The sequence below is a fragment of the Protopterus annectens genome, chromosome 11.part0 (assembly GCF_019279795.1).
Source record: "Protopterus annectens isolate FY-2018-M chromosome 11.part0, PAN1.0, whole genome shotgun sequence".
Taxonomy (NCBI): Eukaryota; Metazoa; Chordata; order Ceratodontiformes; family Protopteridae; genus Protopterus; species Protopterus annectens.
This window is the reverse complement of record NC_056745.1, coordinates 1,355,219,497-1,355,235,160: the sequence shown is the minus strand read 5'-3', so window position 1 is coordinate 1,355,235,160 and position 15,664 is coordinate 1,355,219,497. Positions and strand designations below refer to the sequence as shown.

At 46.0% G+C, this 15,664-nt stretch overlaps 1 protein-coding gene across 1 annotated transcript in view; it reads right to left on the bottom strand.

Moving 5' to 3' along the window:
* The window catches only part of MKLN1 (muskelin 1), a 1,607,387-nt gene that overhangs the window by 1,121,058 nt on the left and 470,665 nt on the right, over positions 1-15,664 (bottom strand). The window lies entirely within an intron of this gene.

The following is a 15,664-nucleotide window of genomic DNA, read 5'->3' as shown; positions in this document are numbered from 1 at the left end:
TAATGAGAGACAAAGGTATGAGGCGTGGCCCAAGTAGCTGCTGCACAAATGGTATCAATGGGTAGTCTATCCTGAAAAGCTGCAGAAGTGGATAGACTCCTGGTTGAGTGTGCTTTTGGCTTAGAAGATAGTTGTTTGCCTCTGAGAGAGTACACATAGGAAATGGTGGAAGTCAACCATCTGGATAAGGTCACTTTAGAAACTGGAAGACCTATCCTGTTTTCTGCATAAGAGACAAATAATTGGTCCGATTTTCTGAATTGTTTAGTTCTATGCAAATAGTACCTGAGCTGATGATGGACATCCAAAAAATGCAGTTTCTGTTCAGCTCTGTCGGAATAGTTTGGGAAAAAGACTGGTAGATCTATAGATTGGTTAATATTGGTTTGAGACACGACTTTGGGGAGAAAGGAAGGGTTAGTTCTTAATGATACCCTGTCCTTATGAAAACCAAATAAGGGAACAAATGCAGAGAGCTTGAATCTCGAAACCCTTCTTGCAGAAGTGACAGCCAGTAAAAATATAGTTTTCCAGGTCAATAACTTCAAAGAACATGAAGCAGACGGTTCAAGGGAGGTAGTATCAAGGATGCCAACATTAAGTTTAGATCCCATTGCGGAGGAGGATGCTTTATAGGTGGTTTTAGGAGAAAACTCCTCTCAGAAAGGCCTTGCATAATCTATGAGACATAATGTTATTGTCATGCAAGCCAACATGATACTTGGAAATAGCAGCCAGTTGTACTTTGACTGTAGATGACGAGGATCCTGAATGAAAAACCTCCGCCAGGAAATCTAAAACAGAATGGACAGGAGCAGTAAAGGGATCAATATTTCTGGAATTTGCCCAAATAGAAAAACGCCCACTTGCTAGCATAAACAGTCCTAGTGGACGACTTCAAAGAAGACACTAAAATGTCTCTGACTGAGTCAGAAATCATCGGTAGCCTGGCTAGGGAAGGAAGTGGAGCAACCAAGCAGTGAGGTTGAGAGAATGAATGGCCCGGTGCTGCTGACCCGACTGGTGGATCAAGAGATCCGGAACTGGGTCCAGATGCCAGGGCTGCACCAGAAGGTGACTATGCAGAGACGGAAACCAAATTTGTCGAGGCCAATATGGGGCAATGAGGATCAATTTGGCTCTCGAAACGGTGGCTTTCTGAATGACTTGTGGAATCAAGGGAAAGGGAGGAAAAGCGTACAGAAGTCCCCGGGCCAATCCTGGGTTAGAGAGTCTCTCAGGGGTTGGCCGGGAAGGGGAAAGAGAGTCAAAAGATCGGGGCACTTGTTGTTTTGAGGAGTAGCAAAAAGATCGCAACAAGAAGTGCCCCACTTCAGAAAAATCTGATCCACTACAGATTGATTGAGACACCACTCGTGAGGCATCAGAATAGATCTGCTCAGCCTGTCCGCCAATAGGTTGGACCTGCCGGGGATGTGCGTTGCTATCAGAAACCGCTGAGAAGAGATCGCCCATTGCCAAAGTCTGAGAGCTTCTCGACATAACGGATAGGACCTGGTTCCGCCCTGTTTGTTGATGTACCAGACCACGGACATGTTGTCCGTTTGTACTGCAATAGTCCCCGTGGGAAGAAAGTCGTTGAGGGCTTGCAACGTTAAAAGCACTGCTCTCATCTCCAGGACATTTATGTGCAGATGGTATTCTACGGGTTGCCACGTCCCGTGGACCATCCTGCCCTGATAATGTCCCCCCCACCCGATCAGTGTGGCATCCGTAGTGACTGTGGCAACTGGAGGAGGGGGAATAAAGGGTCGGCCCTGATGAAGAAGAGGGGAAGATATCCACCAGTTCAGATGAGCCCTGCACGACTGTGTGACTAAGATTTCGTGCCTCATCGGGAGACTGTGGTACGACCACTGCGTGAATAGCATCCACTGCAGAAGACGCATGTGGAAGCGAGCCAGTGGTAGAAGAACAATGGCCGCAGCCATAAGACCTAGAACCCTCAGTATAAATCTGGCTTTGATCTTGTTGCTTTGCAATAGAAGCCGAACGAATTTTTGGATGTCCAGAATTCTTTGATCTATTAGTCTGGCTAACATTTTGACAGTGTTTAATTCTGCGCCTATAAAGGTGATAGATTAGCAAGGCAGCAGAGAAGATTTTTTGAAATTTACTGAAATTCCCAAACTCCTGAAAAGCTGTAGAGTGTAGTCTCTGGACTGAAGAAGCTGACACTTGGTGGTGGCGGAGAGGAGCCAGTCGTCCAAGTAGGGAAACACCTGGAATCCTTGACGTCTCAGATGAGCTGTGACCACTGCCATGCATTTGGTAAACACTCTGGGGGCTGAAGTGAGGCCAAAGGGCAGTGCTCTGAATTGGTAATGACTGGTCCCTAGCCGAAAGCGGAGAAACTTTCTGGAGCGTCTGTGAATCTTTATGTGATAGTATGCATCCTGAAGGTCTATAGAGCACATCCAGTTGTCCTTGCCCAGAAATGGCAGAATGGACTGAAGCGTGACCATCCAGAATCTTGCCTTCTTGACAAATCTGTTTAGATTGCTCAGGTCTAATATTGGTCTCCAATCTCCCGTCCTTTTGGGGACCAAAAAGAATCTCGAGTAGACGCCGGATCCTACCTGGTCTGCCGGCACCGTCTGGACGGCTCTTTTTTTTAGGAGTTTTGAAACCTCCTGTTCTGCCAAATCCCTTTGACCGGGTGAGATGTCTGGAAGGGATTGTAGAGGTCTGGGAAACCTTCAAGGGATTTTGTAACCCTCGGATATAATCGACTGTACCCACATCTCTTGTGATAGGGATTGCCAGGCTACTGGGTACAGTGAAATCCTTCCCCCGACTGCCTCCAAGGGTGGACAGTCGGGCAACACCTCAGGGATGCTGAAAGGGCTTATCAGGAAGAGACTCCCTGTTGCCCTGGTTCTGAGGACCCCCCTGCCTCTAGGGCGGCGTCTATTATTGTTACCCCCTCTGCCTCTGGGGGTAAACTGACCACGTGTCCGGTGTAGCTCCTTGGGCTTTACGGAACCACATCTTCCCCCCCTTCTGACCCTTGGGATATGGTCTAGAAGGAGTGGAAAATTGGACTCCAACGGCAGAAAGAGTTTTACCGTCCTGCTCACACCTGGTCAAGGTATCCTTCACCTGAGGTCCGAACAAAGCCGAACCATCAAAGGGGGTATTAGTGAAGGACGCCTTAAAGGGGTCTGCAAAATTACAAAGCCGCATCCAGGCTTGGCGTCTAAGAGCAACTCCTGTGCCTGCGGCCCTGCTCGCTCCATCGGCCGCATAAGATATGAGCCGCATGGAGGAGTTAGATATGGAATTCAGGATTGCAAGCTGCGAGGCAATCTTTTCTTGAGCCCCAGCAGCAGAAGGGTCCTGGACTACTTCACCCAGTTCCTTGAGAATATCTCGTTGAAGCCTGGTGAAGTGACAGATAATTCAGCGAACGCATAGCAAAGGTCGCTGAAGAAAACATCCGCTTTCCATACCTGTCCATGGTCCTAGAATCCTTGTTAGGAGGATGGACAGGTACTGAAGGATCCGCCAGTTCCTTCTTAGTGGCCGCCGCCACCACCATAGCATCCACCGAGACACCCTTGGAAAGGAACTGTTTGTCCGAAGGGGCCGTGATGAATTTGGATTGCCTTCTGGGGACAGGTTCCACAGAATCTGGAGCCGCCCACGCCTTCCGAGCCACTACCTGCATAAGTGGGTCGAAAGGCGGAGACACCCAGGAGGTGGAGGGTCGGGATCCAAAAGCCTCCAGGTATACCGACTCATCCTCGGAGGGGTCAATGGAGGGCCAATTCCCCCTCTGTTTGAGGAGCTCAAGAATGTCTGAAAAGGAGACATCCTCAGAGGGGGACCGTGGGGAACCCTCCGACTCATCTAAGTCGGTATCAGATGTAGTAGACTCAGGGGAGTCTGTGTGTTTCCTCTTACACGTCCTCTTCCGAGGGGGTTCCCCTGCAGGATCAGGAGAAACCTCGGAAGAGGAGGAAATTCCCAGTGGGGAAACCTGGGGCGATGGATCCCTGGGCCTGAGAGCAAGAGGCTGGCAAGAGGTGTCTGCAGGGAGGAGCTAGAGGGATGGACCGTTGACCAGGCTCAGAGGCCAGGACGCTCCTCATCACCTCAAAGCCTCCCCTCCCCGGGAGGCCGGAATATCCCCGCTCCGAAGAAACAGGAATTCCCGGCTCCAATGAGAGGGAAGGCTCCAAGGCCGATGTCGGCGCCGAGCTTACCAAAGCCGAAGCCCCGAGAGGGAGAGCGGGGTCGGACAAGGGTCCGATGCCACTAGCCCCCTCGGAGCCGACAATGGAAACCCGACGACCGGATCCCTCCAAGGAAGGCCTCAAGGAGGAGATCGGAGCCGAGGACGACGGAGCCGAAGGATGTATCGGCTCCGGCATCGAAACAGTCGCTGTCCCGAGAAGCTCCGGCTCCGAACTCTGGTGTGGAGTCGGAGGAGGAGTTCAAGGGGTGAGGCTATAGCCGAAGTCTGTTGAGACGGGCTATGGAGCATTTGGGCCAGTGCCTGAGACTTCAACAGCCTGCTTACCACCCTCTCTAAGTCGTGGTCAGACAGAAGATCGGCTCCGATGGCTCCGCTCCGACAAAAGAGGAGACCCCGGAGCAGAGTGGATACTCAGTAACGAAGGGGACAGAGATCTCTTTCGGGACGAAGCCATCGGAGCCGAAGTCCCCTGAACTCCAGATGGAGCCGAAGGTTTCTCGGCTCCGATGCTGGATAAGGTGTCGGCTCCAGCCGGAGCCGACAAGGCCACAGTAGATAAGGTATCGGAACCAGCCGGCGCCGAACCTATTACTTTAATGGTAGATACATTGGTTCCAGCCGGAACCGATCTCAGCTCCGATGGAGCCGGAGCCACCGGAGGAGGCTTGGATACTGAAGCCTGAGACTTCGGTGGCTTAGAAGGTTTCCCAGACCCTGCTTTAGAGGGAGAACCTTCTGGCTTAAGTAAGCCACGGAGGATAAGCTTATTCCTCCTTTCCTGCAGGACTCTCTGGCTAAAAGAGTGACACAAAGCACAGGAGTCCTGCAGGTGCAAAGGCCCCAGGCAATAAACACAAGAAGTGTGACAGTCTGTCAGAGACATTTTCTGACAGCACGAGTCACACTTCTTGAAGCCTGAGACCTTGCCTTCCCTAGACATATCCTAGGAGGAAGTAACACACACAAACCCCAACACACACAAAATTAATCCCCTACACACAACACACAGGAAGGGATTAACCAATGGGGGTTTTAGGCCTAACTAAAATTTTATACTAAAGGTTATAAAAAGGTTATAAAAGTTTGAAAAAACAAGGGAATAGGGTGGGCTGTACTTCACTACAGACTATACTATGAAAAAAAAAAAGGGGAAATAAAACCCTAACTAAGCTTTTCTGATTTTACCAAGAAAATCACTTACCTCAGTTGGCAAAGGAGACCTCTTTCGCTAAGCGGCAAACGAGATCTGAGGTAGTTCCGCCTTGCATCATGGGATATAGGGTTGCTCGAGCTGGTAAAAGGAGTTCTCAAGCTAAAGCAAGTGCCGAGTCGGAGCCGAGGATCGGCTCCGAACCCATCCAGCAAGAATGAAGGCGAGATTGACAACTTAACATCAGATGTGCACGTGATATGTACTTGTCTCTGCCATACCATGTTCATTTTGTAAATTTGAAGTGGAATGTGCAATAATGTGTGGGACCACAGAGTATATACCTCATGTACATTGGTATATACATCACCCACCAGAAGAAGAGGTTTTGGCTAAAATACATTAAAACAACTCTGATGGTTGCTTAGATCGGCTTTTTGCAATCAGTTTTTGCCTCACTGGAGACACAAATAGGCCAATCAACTGTTGGTGGCCTGATAGCTAGCAAGTAGATAAGGAAAATAAAATAGAAAATGGTCATAATCCCAGTACAGTATAAAATAAATACTATGTACAGTACACCCACTCCACAATGTAAACTTTCGCTCTAGGTGATATGGTCGCATTGACTAATGCTGATGTGATAGCCTGATCCCACATAAAATGTTAAAAAGGGTGCCAATGATAACAATGAAATAATATCAATTAATAAACAGTAAATGATACAAATAAAAGTAAATACTATAGCAGAAGAATTAAAACTTTTGCCATATCTTTCCAAAACTTTAGACTTCTTGGCAGGAAGCAATGTGACAATGTTATGGTCTGTAGGACCTATGCTGCACTGAGACAGTCACTCCCAACAGAGTCAACATTAGGATGCTCAGATGACTACCCACAGAGACAGACTGCTAATGTGGCGAGACTGTTACACTGGAGATTGTGCAAACATCATGGTATGGAAGTGGCTGAAAAACACTGGAAACATGAGCCACAATCATAGAAAATGATGAAGTTTATATCACATGGGATCATCCAATACCAACAGTTCAAAAGATAGATGCTAGAAAACCTGATATAGTGGTTCAAATAAAAGAAGAGAAAAGTAGCATTGATCATTGAAATTGCCACACCTAGTGACTACAGTGTCTTGCGTACAGAAAGACACAAAGTCATCAAACATCTTGATCTGCAGGCAGAAATGAGAGTCATGTGGAGGAAAGATACCCAGACAGTTCCAATAGCAGGAGGAGCAACTGGTCTAATAAAAAAGAATTTACAATCGTATTTAGATATGTTACCAATTCATGTAACACCGTATGAACTGCAGAAGGAGTCATTCACTGGGCACATTGCGGGTGCTGCGAAGAGCACTTTTGGCTAACAACAAAGAGTGAAACAATACTAATTTTATGATCTTTAATGGTACTTTGACTTAGGAATGGGGTCCATTCCCTTCATGGTATTAGAAACCCAAAAGATCTGGAGAAAATAAACGGCAGACACCTGTAAAGAGCATCTGCCTTCTTGAAAGCATAACAAGTAAATACAGGATGTCGCTACACTGGTAAATATATCATCCCTATTTACTGGCTCCATGCGGTCCTTTGGTCTCTTCTCCGTAAACTACACTAGGCATTTCTTTGAGAAATGAACAGGGGCTAAAGTCCATTCTGGATTTTGTTTTGAAATCCTGAGGATCTCTCCAAAAGTGGGATCAGCCACATAAGTAGTTGATGCTGAATCTGCCTCTCTCTCAGTCTGTCTCACAAACAATGGCTTCAGAATCTTCAGATTCTATACAACTTGTGTGAGCAAGTTAGCTCACAGTATTGTGAATAGCAAGCCTGACACTGAAACGTTTTGGGTGTCGAGGGAATTGGAACCGGTGGGTGCAGAACAGGTCTGAGCCACATCCATGACTTGAGCTCCCATCAGATTTCAAGCATATGAAAAAAAGCCGTGATGCAGAATGACTCAACAGATTCTTCAGCCACAGCCTGCTGCTTCTAACACACATTGCTGATCCATGACAGCTTGACTCAAGCAACTGCACACTGGTATCAGAACTGCCGACCTTGGACTCCAGCTGATTAAAAGGGGCTACAGGGTGCAAAAACTACATGATACTCTCCCCATGGAGGGAGCCGGGGTGTGCCTCTTTTGGTCCTCTCACCTACTACTAAAAAAGACGACAGATTCAGGCTCAAGTCTTGTTTAAGATGAGTTTAGTGGATGCACAGACAGACAGCTGAACACAAAATTTGTCTTTTTGGAGGGTTAGGCTTCTCCTCGCACGAGTGTTTGCCATCTGGCAATACACAGACCCTTCTATAGGACTGTGTAGAGTGCCTTCATGAAGACTACTGCAAGAAAGATTTTCAACAGCTGCCAGCTTTCTCAAAGCAAGCCAAAAGCTTTCTCTTCAATGTCTGTAAATGACAGGCATAAATACGGACACTTGAGGCAGTTATTAACAATGTTGTGCCATTTTTCAGTGAAATAATACTGGCAATGCCAGAGCAGATCTTGCTTATTAATCTAATTGCCACAAGGACACTCAGTATACCTGCCATTTAGGCAATGCAAACACAAAAAATCATTGGTGGCATCAAGCACTGAGATCTAAATTACTGGGAAAGTAGCAAAACCGAGCTGGCTGGTTGCAGGAGATGCACATACTTGTGTAGCTGGTGCACCACATCAAAATGTCTAGACTTCCATGAACATGGTACTTCTCAAATTTTACAGAAGAGTGGTAAGTAGAAAGGATGGACTCAAACAAGGACCTATTCAAGGAGGGTCCTCAATGTCACGTAACATATATTCTTTTAAGTACCAGCCATCTGCGATGAGGACTTTCCTTGACCACAACAGCTAGCACCACTCAAACACTTTGGGTGCAGAAGAGAGAGATAAAGGCTACTTTCCAATGAAATAGATGCTCATCAAAAGCAAATCAAAATAACCTGTTGTGTACATCCAATGTGCCAATAGCCAGCCAGCCAGCCATCAATTTAGCAACACCTTCAATGTGCCTGCATCAGCACTCAAGTGACCCTTGCAAATACACCATCTGGGATTTGATGTATCAATGTGTTCAATGATGTTGCTGTGGCCTAGGATAAAACAGAACCCTTCTATTCCCTTCAAAACTGAGAAAGAGGGTAGAAACATAGGTCTGTTCCAAAGGTGGGAACCCTTATGTGGCCATTTTGAGAAATACAGTAAGAGTCTGTACCAAGAGAGAGTACAGTTGTGTACACTTCCCATAAATGTAGATGTTCAAGTGTATTCACTGTTGCAGTCCTGACTTGTATGATTTCCTGCTGTGGAAGCCCCTGGCTGGCCCAACTACCACAATACAAATCTCCTTCCTCCCAAGGCTGGACGCCCTACCCTGGCATCAGTACACTTTGGTATAAAGGAAACATCTGCAGCTCTGATAGTAAACTGTCACCAGTACCACAGTTTTCAACCTAAAACTATGGATTAGCAATTTGCTGCTCACCATCTCTGTAATACAGTTGTTGTCATGCAAGGTTCAGTTTAACTTCAGTTCTGACAAAAAATACTAGCATTTGCTTGCCGTTATCCATGCTAATGCAGGCTGTTTGACTCACTTTTTTTAACATATTTCAGCCCTGATTTTACTTATTTATTCTGCACCTTAGATCAAGAGAATACACACTATCTGTTAATACTGGATTACTTAACACTTAATGTAAGCAGCCTTCATGAACTTACGGACTATGTCCCATGCACACCACATGTACACAAAACAGTTGTTGGATTTCCAAGCAGTTTCTGACTGCCCTCGACAGAGACGTACTTCACATTCTATCCATGACTGCATAAAATGCAACTTGAGTGATGACAAAGTACACCAGTCTCTAGCAGATGCAATACTGACCATGAGCATGTTAGAAGAGCTTGTTTATTGCTGTTATGTGCATGTTACAGAAGGCATTTGGATGAAAAATGGCATGTTGGCATAGTCTTGGAATGCATTCGTTATTCAGCTAACATTCATTGTTTCATTTGATTTTAATAGCCATCTTGCAGTTGCATGAATAAAAAACTTGATAAAATGTACTGCAAATCAGACATTTATATTCTAGTTCCTAGCTTTAAACCTTGAAGCTAAGGACAAAAAACTGCTTTAGTAATTCATATAAACTGCAGACTTTAAATATGCTTGTCACTGTTTTTAGTATCTAATTTAAAACTTTATTGCATAATTCTAGAGATCTTCACACATTGTGCAGACCTCAGTATTGTTTACTTTTACACTTGTAACCAAAGTAACATGGTACAAAACGTTAATGTTTTAAATCAATGGGGTTACCCATCCCATGAAAAGGAGCAAAATATTATGTAATATACAAAATAAAAAGTAGGTTAAAACAAAACTCTTCTACTAAAAACTCAATTACAATGTTCGGAACACCTGAAGATCAAGCGATCTTGGTATAAAATCTGGAAGGTTTGCCTCCTATACTCTGTAAAAGAGATAACAATCCTTACCAGAATTCTCTGATGTTTAGTGTCATGGAACAGTAGATGGACAAGATAGAAACAAGTTACAAACAATATCTACATATACCCCTGGAACTTTTACAAGGTGAATGTCTGAGATGCTAAGGGACTGGGTGAGCTAATCTGAGGACAATGTAATATGGGCAGCTGACTAATACAGTACAAGCGGAAAAATTAGATTTATTCAGGCCCAAGGAGATGCACCTCTCCAGCTGTACGCAAAATCCTGTAAAGGATCACAAAACAAGGCATTTCAAACACTAAACAGTCTATAGAGGGAAATTTGGGAGGCTCAATTGTTAAATATAAAGCACTCGGCTGAAACTGTGAACAGGCTAGAGGGGGCTAGAACAGCAGTAAAAAAAAGAAGTTAAGTCTTACCATAACATTCCATCTGTGTTGTTCATCTTCATCCATTTATCACTGATGGGTTCGGTTCCGAGCCCTCAGAACAGTGTCAGTCTTGTACCAAAGCTCAGGCCAGCTAAAAACTCTTGAGCTAAGATTTTATCCATAATCCCCTTTTCTGTTACCTCAGATCAAGTTTGCCCTAGCAAGTAAAGCAGAGACAGTCTCCGGGGAAAAACCTTAGTCCAGGAAATGGGCCCAAAGATCCCCCAGGTGCCTCTAGGAGGGGGAAGTAGGGTGTGATGTGATGAAGAACAACAACATAGATGGAACGTTATGGTAAGACATAACTTCTTTATCTGATGTAGTTAATCTTCATTCCATTCATCACTGATGGGATAGAGCCCCTAGCTATGTTATATCCATGAATGGCCCTAAGGAAGAACATTCCTGAGCACCACTGAACCAAAGGACACTCTTTCCCTTGAGAACAGATCCAGCTTGTAATGAATAATAAAGGTATGAGGAGAAGCCCACGTAGCTGCTGCACAGATGTCATCCACTGAAGCTCTGGAATGAAAAGCCACAGAAGTTGCCTTAGATCTAGTGGAATGAGCCCTGATGTTTAGCGGGACAGATTTCTTTTCCAGATTATAGATGAAATTTATACAGTCTCTGAGCCATTTGGATAGAGTCACTTTAGAGACTGACTTTCCCATTTTTGGGCCAGAAAAGGAAATAAACAATTGGTCTGATTTCCTAATAGTTTTTGTTCTATCTAGGTAAAACCTCAAAAGTCTGCGAATATCCAGTAAATGTAAACAATACTCTCCCTTGTTAGAAAATTTAAGAAAAAACACAAGCAAATCAATTGTGTGATTAATGGAAATTACTTCTGGTAGGAAGGATTGGTCTGTACTGATACTCTGTCCTTATGAAAAATCAAATAAGGACGCTTGGTACAAAGAGCTTGGAGCTCGGAAATGCATCTGGCCGAAGTAATAGCTACCAGAAAAAGGGATTTCCAGGAGAGAAACTTGATGTCACACATGGCTGCTGGTTTGAAGGGGGACCGTGTCAAAGACTGCAAGACAAGAGTGACACTCCAGGGTTTTGCGGGCTGCTTAATTGGAGGTCTTGAATGATAGATTCCTTTCAAAAAGGTCTTGCTCAGGCGATGAGAGATTAAGGAGGAGTCACTGAAACCATTATGAAAATTCGAAACGGCAGCTAAATAGACACAAATGGTTGAAGCTGCGGCACCCTCCTTGAAAAAAATAGGTAATGGAGTACAGCAGTGATGGCTGCAGAAAAAGGGTGTAAATCTCTCTGTCTAGACCAAATTGAAAATCTTTTCCATTTGTCAGCATAAAGTTTTCTGGTGGATGGTTTATGGGAAGCCAGAACAATGTCACGTACTAGAGAGGAAAGATTACAATGCCTGGCAATCATTGGAAGTGGAGAAGCCAAGCTGTGAGCTTGAGGCTGGAAAGGTTCGGGTGACTCAGCCCTTGAGGGTGAGACATCAGATTTGGAGTTGGATCCAGGATCCAGAATATGAGGCCAGAAAAAGGGGAACAATACCTGTCGAGGCCAAAAGGGGCTATGAGGATCGTCTTGCTTTTCAACCGAACAGAACTAGAGGAATGGGAGTATAAGCATAAAGAAGTCCCATGGGCCAATCGTAAGTGTGTCCCTCAGGGACTCCACCTGCAGAGGAATTAGGGCAAAATAGCTGCTGCACTTGTGGTTGGATGGGGAGGCAAATAGGTCGCAGCAAGACTGGCCCCAATGGCTGAAAATCTTCACAGCTAATTTGGGGTTGAGGGACCACTCGTGAGGTAGGTGAATGCACCTGCTCAATTTGGCTGTGATCACATTAGAAATTCCCGGGATATGCATTGCTATCAGAAAGCGGATGGAAGCCATCGCCCATTGCCAAACTCTCATGGCCGCTCGACATAGGGGATAGGACTTGGTTCCTCCTTGTTTGTTGCTGTACCAAACTACTGACACATCCGACTAGACAGCAACAGTTCTGAAAGGAAGGACAGCCTGAAAAGCCTGCAATGCTAAGAGCACTACCTTCAGTTCTAGAAAATGTATATGCAGATAGGCCTGTACATCGGACCATGTACCTTGGACAGTCATTTCCTGATAATAGCCCCCCCCACCCAATAAGACAAGCGTCCGTGGTCACAATGGCGTTGGGCTGAGGGGAATGGAAAGGTCGGCTCCAAAGTGCTGAGTCTGACTTCATCCACTGACTTCTGGTAGGAAGGATTGGTCTGTACTGATACTCTGTCCTTATGAAAAATCAAATAAGGACGCTTGGTACAAAGAGCTTGGAGCTCGGAAATGCATCTGGCCGAAGTAATAGCTACCAGAAAAAGGGATTTCCAGGAGAGAAACTTGATGTCACACATGGCTGCTGGTTTGAAGGGGGACCGTGTCAAAGACTGCAAGACAAGAGTGACACTCCAGGGTTCTGTGGGCTGCTTAATTGGAGGTCTTGAATGATAGATTCCTTTCAAAAAGGTCTTGCTCAGGCGATGAGAGATTAAGGAGGAGTCACCGAAACCATTATGAAAATTCGAAACGGCAGCTAAATAGACACAAATGGTTGAAGCTGCGGCACCCTCCTTGAAAAAAATAGGTAATGGAGTACAGCAGTGATGGCTGCAGAAAAAGGGTGTAAATCTCTCTGTCTAGACCAAATTGAAAATCTTTTCCATTTGTCAGCATAAAGTTTTCTGGTGGATGGTTTATGGGAAGCCAGAACAATGTCACGTACTAGAGAGGAAAGATTACAATGCCTGGCAATCATTGGAAGTGGAGAAGCCAAGCTGTGAGCTTGAGGCTGGAAAGGTTCGGGTGACTCAGCCCTTGAGGGTGAGACATCAGATTTGGAGTTGGATCCAGGATCCAGAAGATGAGGCCAGAAAAAGGGGAACAATACCTGTCGAGGCCAAAAGGGGCTATGAGGATCGTCTTGCTTTTCAACCGAACAGAACTAGAGGAATGGGAGTATAAGCATAAAGAAGTCCCATGGGCCAATCGTAAGTGTGTCCCTCAGGGACTCCACCTGCAGAGGAATTGGGGCAAAATAGCTGCTGCACTTGTGGTTGGATGGGGAGGCAAATAGGTCACAGCAAGACTGGCCCCAATGGCTGAAAATCTTCACAGCTAATTTGGGGTTGAGGGACCACTCGTGAGGTAGGTGAATGCACCTGCTCAATTTGGCTGTGATCACATTAGAAATTCCCGGGATATGCATTTCTATCAGAAAGCGGATGGAAGCCATCGCCCATTGCCAAACTCTCATGGCCTCTCGACATAGGGGATAGGACTTGGTTCCTCCTTGTTTGTTGCTGTACCAAACTACTGACACGTCCGACTAGACAGCAACAGTTCTGAAAGGAAGGACAGCCTGAAATGCCTGCAATGCTAAGAGCACTACCTTCAGTTCTAGAAAATGTATATGCAGATAGGCCTGTACATCGGACCATGTACCTTGGACAGTCATTTCCTGATAATAGCCCCCCCCCCCCACCCAATAAGACAAGCGTCCGTGGTCACAATGGCGTTGGGCTGAGGGGAATGGAAAGGTCGGCTCCAAAGTGCTGAGTCTGACTTCATCCACCAAGTAAGACCCGGTTTACACCGATTCACAATACGGATCTTGGAAGACAACTGTTGATAATTCGGATACCACTGGGTTAACAATAGCCACTGTAAGAGTCTCATGTGAAATCTTGCTAGGGGTACTATAGCTATAGATGCTGCCACTGATCCTAGCAACTGCAAGACCTGTCGGGCCAGGACCAAGTCATGACAGAGTATCACCCGGAGCTGTATCCTTATTCTTTAAAGCCTGTGATCTGGGAGAGCAATCAAGCAAGAACGGGTGTTGAATGTTATCCCTGTAAACTCCAGGGTCTGGGTTGGAGTTGGATTGGACTTTTCCCAGTTTATGGATATTCCCAGGCAATGCACCAGAGAGTGTGTAATGCACGGCTGTTACCAGCAGATGCTTGTGGCAGTGGTGAGGAGTCAATCGTCCAAATATGGAAACACCTGGAATCCTTGCCGTCTCAAGTGAGCTGTCACTGCTGCCATGCATTTGGTGAACACTCTGGGGGCTGTAGGGAGTCCGAAGGGCAGGGCACAAAACTGACAGTGACTGGCTCCCAGCCGGAACCGAAGAATCCTTCTAGAGTGTCTGTCCATCTTAATGTGGTAATACGCATCACCAAGGTCTACAGAGCACATCCAATCGCCTTCCTCCAGAAAAGGGAGAATGGACTGAACCATGACCATCCAGAATTTTGTCTGGCTGATGAATTTATTTAAACAGTTGAGGTCCACAATTGGCCTCCAGTCCCATCTTTTTTGGCACCAAAAAGAACATTGAGTAAAATCTGGATCCTATCTGGTCTGGTGGGACTTTTTGGATGACTTTTTTTTAAGCACAGCGCTTCTATTTGTAGAGCTGCTTCATCCCTTAGACTGGGTGGAATGTCTGGGATTCACTTTGGAGGTTTTGGGTAGGAGTCCTCTGGATATTACCTTCTGTGCCCAAGAGTTGGTGATAACAGATAGCCAGGCATTGGGGTGCAGAGAATGTCCCCCCCAACTGCTTCCAGAGGAAAACAATCGGGCCATTCTTTAGGAGCGCTGATAGGGCTGGCCAGAGAAGGAATTTCTGGAACCCTGATTACGCGGACGCCCTTTGCCCCTGTAGGGGGAGCTTCCAGAAGAGTTGCCCCCGCTGCCTCTGGGGGGTAAACTCCCCACGTGTGTCACACAAAGAACCCGGAGAAGTTTTGTGCCACAATTTTTCTGGTTCCTGGAAAAGGGATGCTGAGGAGTGGAGAAACATACACCAACCGCAGACAGGGTCTTACCATCCTGCTCACACCTGGCTAACGTGTCCTTCACTTTAGGGCCAACCAGGGAGGATGCTTCCACTGGAGCATTAAGGAAGAAGACTAAGGCATCCGTGAAGTCACATAAGCGCATCCAGGCGTGACGTCTCATAACTACGCCTGAACCCGCAGCTCTGGCCGCCCCTTTAGTTGCATATGAAATCAACCTCATGGATGAATTAAAAATTAATTGCAGGGCCACTAGCTGTAAGGCTACCTTCTCATTAACCTCGTCAGACACCTTTCCTGACAGAGCACCAGAGAGTTCGGAGATTAGCTCTGGAGTCTGGTGAAATGTGCCAGATAGTTCAAAGATCGAACAGCAAAGGTCGATGAAGCAAACACTCGCTTCCACAGTCTGTCCACCGCTCATGACTCTGTTAGGTGGGTGAAAGTACAGTTTTGTACCTACCATAAATGTAGATGTCCGATAGGCATGCATCTGCAGTCCTTACAAATGGGTTGTCCTGTCGTCAG